The sequence below is a fragment of the Leptonotus elevatus genome, chromosome 21, assembly GCF_054856555.1.
Source record: "Leptonotus elevatus isolate MCC_2025b chromosome 21, RoL_Lele_1.0, whole genome shotgun sequence".
In the NCBI taxonomy this organism is placed as follows: domain Eukaryota; kingdom Metazoa; phylum Chordata; class Actinopteri; order Syngnathiformes; family Syngnathidae; genus Leptonotus; species Leptonotus elevatus.
Window position 1 is genome coordinate 1,393,659 of NC_141259.1, and position 7,574 is coordinate 1,401,232.

Sequence of the window (7,574 nt, forward strand, 5' to 3'; positions counted from 1 at the left end):
TATATACTCATGGATATAGCAAGTCCCTTTTCAGGCTGCACTTAGATTGAAGCCATGTTCCAATGGAACGTTAATTGTCACAGCGCCGTGTCCTCTGTGCTGGTGCCAACCCTGAAGACAGATGAAGGATTTTCGCTTTTGCGCTTTGAGCTTATCGGCTGACATACGGATCAACAACCTACGGCGCCACCATCTTCTGTGAAGCTGCTGCTGTGCCTGCTTCTTCTATATTTCTTCTCTCTCTTTCTTCTCGTGTTTGTGGGCTGTTCGTAATCAATCTGCTCCATAGCAAAGTTTACAAACACTTAGAGTATGTTTTATTGTGGTTACTAGATGGTGCACAAGCACCTGCCCTTGCCCTGGATGAAAAAAAGTGCAATTTTTTCCAATTTGTCAATGCTGTGCACATTTTGCCAGCACCGACGTTGACTTTGCATATGTTTACAACTGCCTGGAGAAATGAAGCGTCTGTTAGCCCTACTTTGCTTTTTTCTTTTTTTTCTTGAGAGAGCTCAGTATTGTTCATTTGGTAATTTTACCGATTCGACATGTCATCATCATTGCGCTCTCTCTTTTATTTTTTTTATTTTGTATGTGCGTGAGTATGTGCATGTGTTTGTGCATGTGTGCGTGCGTGTGAGTGTGTACTCATTTGTTCACCTGAAACCTATTAAAAATAGACCATTAACCTAAACCGAATACTTCAGAATTCAGCTAGAGTCGTGAGGTTGTCAAGAGACCCAACGAAGGATCAAAGAAAAGAAAGGAAAGTGAAATCCAGCCCTACTTTGCTATCACTATGTGATCAATTGATGTTGAAAATAGTGACGCTACTGGTTAATGTAGTTTCTGTGAACTAGGAGTATAGTATCATGAGTGGCCAACAATGCTGTTTTTGTTTCCAAGTATGGCTCTCATTCTTGTTTTAAGAGATAAGAACTAACGCCTGACAAAACCAATTCATAGACTCGCAATAGTTCGACAACAGATGTACACAGTAAATTTCGTAGAGTAAATTTTACTTTAAAAAAAACTAACTATATTTGGTCCCACTCTAAACAGAGTAAAGTTTACACTTGGAAGAGAGTAAAATACAAAAGAACAAAAAAAGACACGCAAGGGTTGAGGAACGATCCCACAACCTTCAGTATGGAAGACTCTACCACTTGAGCTATGCCAAACTTATTGCTATAGTTTAAATATTGTTGGTGTGTCCAAAAGGACACCAAAAATGGCACGAGGATTCCACCTGACACCTGTGAATCTGCGATATATTGACACAGAGCAGGAGTGGCATGGGTCAGTGGTTAGATTGGCTGTCTTACAACCTGAAGGTTCTACGATTGTGCCTGAACTGTTGAGTGTTTTAAAAAAAAAAAATATTTAGAATATTTTACTCTCTTCCAAGTATAAAGTTTACTCTGTTTAGACTGGGACCGAATATAGTCTTTTTCAGAGCAAAATGTACTCCACAAAATATACTGTGTACACCAAACGTCAGTTTGCTCGATTCGTCGTTTGCTTGTTCTCACCTGGTTCAGGTTGGTGAAACCAAGAAGTCGCTGATGCCCAGCTCATCATAGTTGGCCAACACATCAAACACTCACACCAGGCAGCAGGCATGCACTGGAAGCTGGTACTTGAGCACGCGTTGGTGCTGCTCCTTCAGTTTGATCATGGGAAGGCTGTTCTTCATGTAGTTGTCGACAGAACACAAACCTGGATTGGATTCACTGTCTGCCAGACGAAGGATGATGGTGTAGCCTTCACCAAATCTGTTCCATTGGTAATGTAAGGTATTTTCTGCAGCAACTTTTCATGAATTCAAATGAAAAACATTCATGAAAACATTTATCCAACTTTACATCAGTAGGAATTTGCCCAACTCAATTATAATCAATTGTCATATCGTCCAATATGGCATGAATGGAGTTACACAGTTATTTAAATAATAGGTTTCAATATGTAAAAAAATAATAATACTGAATTACACCTGAGAAGAATAACCTGTGGTATTTCACAGGGTTCAATATCGGGATCTAAGTTATTTATAATTTATTTAAATTATATTTGCATATGTTTCAAATATATACATTTTTTAATATTCGCAGATGATATAAATTTATTTTGCTCAGGGGAGAACATGAAACAACTAACAAAAACTGTAGAAATAAAATGTATCGCTTTAAAGAAATGGTTTGATTATAATGTTATCATTAAATGAAAATAGAATTTAAGTTATGGTGTTTGGTGGTATGCAGATCAACTGTGGTATAAAACTGAATTTAAATGGTATTGAAATTGAACAATTTAGTTACTGAAACAAAGTTCTTGGGAGTGATAATTAATCATACATGTTTTATATATATTATTTATTGATATTATTTATTTATTATATATATTATTTATAAATATTTTGGTACTGGGCGTAAAAAGGTTAGGCAAATGCTCAACTACATTTGATACCTAATGTCTGAATTGTTTAAGTAGTTTGAGTGCTTCCCTGGACGCAGCACAGTTTGGAAGATTTAGACTTGTGAATTGTCGAGATGCTCCCAAACAAGCAGATACACACACATAACAGACGTGTCACATGTCACAAGAACAATGGGTCTTGGTCAAACTCTCTGCACAATGTAAAAAACATCATAAGTCATAAAAAGTTGCTTACCTCAATAAAGCAGTCAAGTCCATTTTTTTAATATATATTTTTTTACAATAATATGTTATATGTGCCACCACTCGTCTAAACACAGTATTCTTTTTAGTAGAGCAGAAACCTGTTTTTGTCCATCTCAGGTGGTTGCCATTTTGCACTGTACTGCCATCTGCTGTCGACTGAAATGGACAACGCAGAGCCCAATGGCAGTACAGTTAGCCTGTATTTTGGGTTTGGTTATGAGACGTTTACGAACTGAGACCGTGGACATTGTGATGGCAGTTTCAGTAGTGATCATAGACATCAGTGCATTTTGTGTGTGTGGTTGGCTAGAAAACCTAAAGACTTTGGATGCCGGTACACTGTGCTGCATATGGTTGCCTACAATGCCATGCAATTACAACAACGGCAACTGGGTGAAACCTTCAAAAGGTGAAAATAGCTTTTTTTCCAAATGTGATACACACATGGACACAATTGCAAAAGTTAAACTGTCTGGGGCTTTATGCCCCTGCAAAGTTATCAATGGCAAACAGGTCCTCGTTTCCAGCGAGGTTTGGACTCTGCCAAGGTTTCACTTTTTCACCAATTGTGTAAATAACCTTTATTGACAGGTGCATTCAAGGCATTGAGAGGGTCCTATTTGTACCCCTGTTAACAGAAACCCGTTTTGTGAGGTACCAGATGTGGTGGCTCAAGCATCTGGTTAGGATGCCTCCTGGACGTCTCCCTGGTGAGGTGTTTGATGGGTGCTTTCCCCCAAATGGCATGTCTCAGTGCCACAGAACATAATACAGCCTTTTTCATGTTTCACAGTAGGGACAAGATTGTTTTCTTAATATGCTTCAGTTTTGCTGATGTGCATTGCCAAAAAGTTTTGTCTCGTCTGTCCATAGGACATTCTTTCAGAAGCTTTTTAGCTTGTCAACATTTTTAATGATTTACTTTTAACTGTGGCGTCCTCCTTAATTCTCGCCCATGAAGTCCATTTGAGCTCAAACAATGACGTAACTTGGAGTTCACCCTAATTTTCATGAATGTTTTCTGGGCTCTTTTGTTATTGTCATCTGTTGCCTCAATTTTTTTTTAAATCAATTGTCATCCACTGGTCACATCGAGGAAGGTGGGCTACAGTTCCGTGGAATTAAAATTTCTTAATATGTACAACTGCAGTCACAGGTGCATCAATCTGCTTAAGAGTGTGTTTTGTAGCCTTTACCTTTAATGTGCTGCTTTATTATTTTGTTTCAATTGTTCTGAGACAACTCTCTGCTTGGCTTTATCTGGCCCATGTTCAGTGCGATACAAGTCACCAACCAGCACATTGACAACTTGTCATTCTTTAAAGTGAGCAGAGTGTCTACGTCACACTTTACAAGTGGACGTAGTAACTGACTTTTCGTGTAATGAGAGTACAAACAGTCGAATTGTGTTTATCCCAGTGTTTAACCTTAAGATGGTGCCAAACACACGTTTTTTCCCCAAATTCAAGCGTTCAACAAACATGCAAGTGAAATGATTGCTTGTCAGTGCTTGCGTCATGATGTTTGACGATGATGATGATGGTTAAGTGAATATCCCTCTACCTGTGGGTGGTAAGAACGACAGCTCTTCCCCCTCTGGTGAAGTGGCGGATGCAATTCCACATGAACCTTTTAGTGTCTGTGTCCATGCCAGGGATGGGCTCATCCTGAGAGCAAAAATGAAATTACAAGGGGGGAGCTGTTGAGCTTTAATGGAGTAGGACGTGAGTGTAGAAGCCTCTTTTTGTTGTTGTTAAATTTTCCTCTCCATTTCTCTGCAGGCTGTATTGGGAATTTTGAGCCCAAAGTTTTTTTGTTTGCTTGTTTGTTTTTGTTTATTTTGCAATCGATTGCTGAGCAACCTGCATTCCAAATCTTGAATGTACAGAGCAGAGATTTTTTTTCTTATTTGTACATTTTTCAAATTATACAAACTCTATTTGCTCTGGTTGCTAAGGTTGTTGTTTTGCTAAGCAAGCTGTATTGGGAATGTTGAGTGTACAGAGCAGACATTTTTTTATTGCACATTTGTCAAGGTGTACGATTTGGATTTGCTCACGGTGATATAAGTTTTTGAATGTTTTATATTTTTTGTCTTATTTAATTTCATTTTTTCTTACATTGATAGCTGAGCAAGCTGTATTGGGTATTTTGAGAACACAGCCATTTATTTATTTTCTTCTTTACGTTTACATTTTGTCTTCACACAAAATATGGTTGCTCGTGGTAACGTGGTTGCAAATGCACCTTTAAAAAAAAAGAAGTATTTTCTTTTTCTATTTTTATTCCCCCTTCTCCATTACATAGTTGCGGAATTGCACTAATTACACTAACAGTGAAAGTTTGGTTGTTTGCTACAATACTTGATAGAATTAGAATTTTTTTGGTACAGATTTTCTTTAGTTATTGGTCTTGTTGAATTGTACTTTGTTCTGTTGCTTTTTATTTTTATTCATGTATGTTTTGAATTAAGTGGGTTATTACTATTGTCATTATTATTGTTGTTGGGGTTTTATTTTTATTTTTTCTGCTTTGGTATGTCTGTTTTGTTACAGTATTACGTCATTATTATAATTTTTATTTACTAATTTAGTATTATTATTTGTGGTTAACTCAAATATATAAGGGTCCAATTATATGTGTGGGGTTACATTTTCATTCTGTGCATCATGTTAGTCACAGTTTGAACCGGCAGGGTTCTTTTTCTTCCTCTTTCTTCCACTTTTTACTTCTGACTGTTTAGCTTTTTTGCGTCTCTGTTGTTTACACAAGTTGTGTGGACAACTTTGGTAACTGTGGGATACACTGCTGTCTCTTTTCTTTGTTTATGGAGACTTTGGGTGTGTACTTGTTTTGGGGTATAGGGGGAGGGTGCCTCACCTCGGCATTTCTGGGTTATTTGTATGCTTTTTGTTTTTTATTTGACTGGTTAACAACATTGCAGGTCCCATCGTAGCTGGACCAGGCACACATCTTAGATTTGTTGACTGGAATATTAGAGGTATGGGTAATCCTGTCAAGAGAAGCGCTTGAATTTTGCTGTAGTTTTTCTACAGGAGACTCACCTTCAGATTAAAGATCACCATATGCACTGCCCATGGGTAAGCCAAGTCTTTCATTCGAGGGGGGTTGCCATTTTAATTAACAGAAAAGTACAGTTTTCACCCACTAATGGTATTTCTGATACAAATGGCAGGTATTTGATAGTAGCTGGTACGCTGATGCAACCAAAGGTTTTGCTGGTGAATGTATATGCCCCGAACTTTGATAATGTTGAATTTGCTAATAGATTATTGAGCAGCCTTCAACGCTCTCTAAAAAGAGGATTAATTTTTGGCAGAAGGAAATTACTACTGCGATTAGTAAGTTGGATCAAAGATATGCACTGAACCCAACTCCGGAACTGCTTAAAGAATGAGTTGATTTACAAGCAGAATTTGATTTAATTTCAACTAAAAAAGCTGAACGCTTGCTATTATTGAGTCGAAGTACCTATTATGAATATGGTGGCAAAGCTGGCCGGTTATTGGCTCATCAGTTGCGATGACGAGCGGCTTCCCGTTTAATACTCAGTGTTAAAGATGCTTGTAATGTGATTACTACTGATCCCATCCAAATCAATGCCACGTTTAAATCATTTAATTTTTTTGTTGTATAAATCTGAGAGCCCTGTAGATTCAACTCAAATGGAGGAGTTTCTTAAAGTTTTGCCGAACCCGGTCATTGACCCTGATATCGCTGAACAGCTGGACTCACCGTTCTCTCTGGAAGAAGTAAAAAATGCATTTATTGCAATGCAGTCTAACAAGGCACCTGGCCCAGATGGTTTTCCTGTAGGTTTTCTTTAAAAAAATATATAGGAAAATTGGCGCCATTGCTTTTGTCTGTGTTCAATGAGTCCTTAGAATGTGGTGGTTACCCTCCTCCTTAAGAAGGACAAGAACCCGACCTCATGTTCTTCTTATAGAGCATTATCTTTGCTCAATGCTTCAGTGTATCATATCCGAGGAGCAAAACGGTTAACCATTAAGGGCCATCAGCTGTTTTTAATACCCGTACACTTATAATTTATGCTAAATGCACTGCTGAACTACCGGAGATAGTAATTTCAATAGATGCTGTAAAAGAGTTTGATAGAATGGAGTGGAAGTATTTGTTGGCTGTTTTTAGGAAATTTGGGTGTGGTGATAAGTTTATTTCTTGGATTCGTCTTCTTTACTCATCTCCTAAGGCGAGTGTTCATACTAATGATACTTATTCTGACTATTTTGATCTTGGACGTGGAACCCGTCAAGGTTGTCCACTCTCGCCTTTATTCTTTGCTATTGCTATTGAGCCCTGGTCGATCGTGCTGAGATCTTCTTCCTTTTTTAGAGGAATTGTTTGAAATGGGGTAGTAACCAACCCAGCAACTTCGCTCCCTGCCCTTTTAGGCATTAAGGAGAATTTCGGCTCCTTTTCCAGGTTATAAATTGAATTTGGAAAAAAGTGTCTCTTAAATTAAATTCTACTCAAAAGGCAATTGTAGCCTTCTGTTATACGCCGGGTGGCACGCAAGTGATGTTAGGGAGCGGGTAGCACACATGGAGGAGGGAAGTGGTGGAAAAGGGGGCACACTGAGCAAAACAGGTGGACATGAGGTGGGACAACACACAAATGGGGCAACACATGACGGAACACTATACCTCAAAACACAGAAACTAAACAAAATGGAGCCAATGCTCCCGAAGTCCAAACTGTCAAAGTAACACCCAAGGAAATAATGACTGCAGAATATAACCGATAATTGTTATGGCGAACACACTAAAGAATCGTGAATAATGAAACAAACAGGAAACAAACTATGGCGAACGGTGCACTTCACGAAAGTCGTATGAAACAAAAACACACAC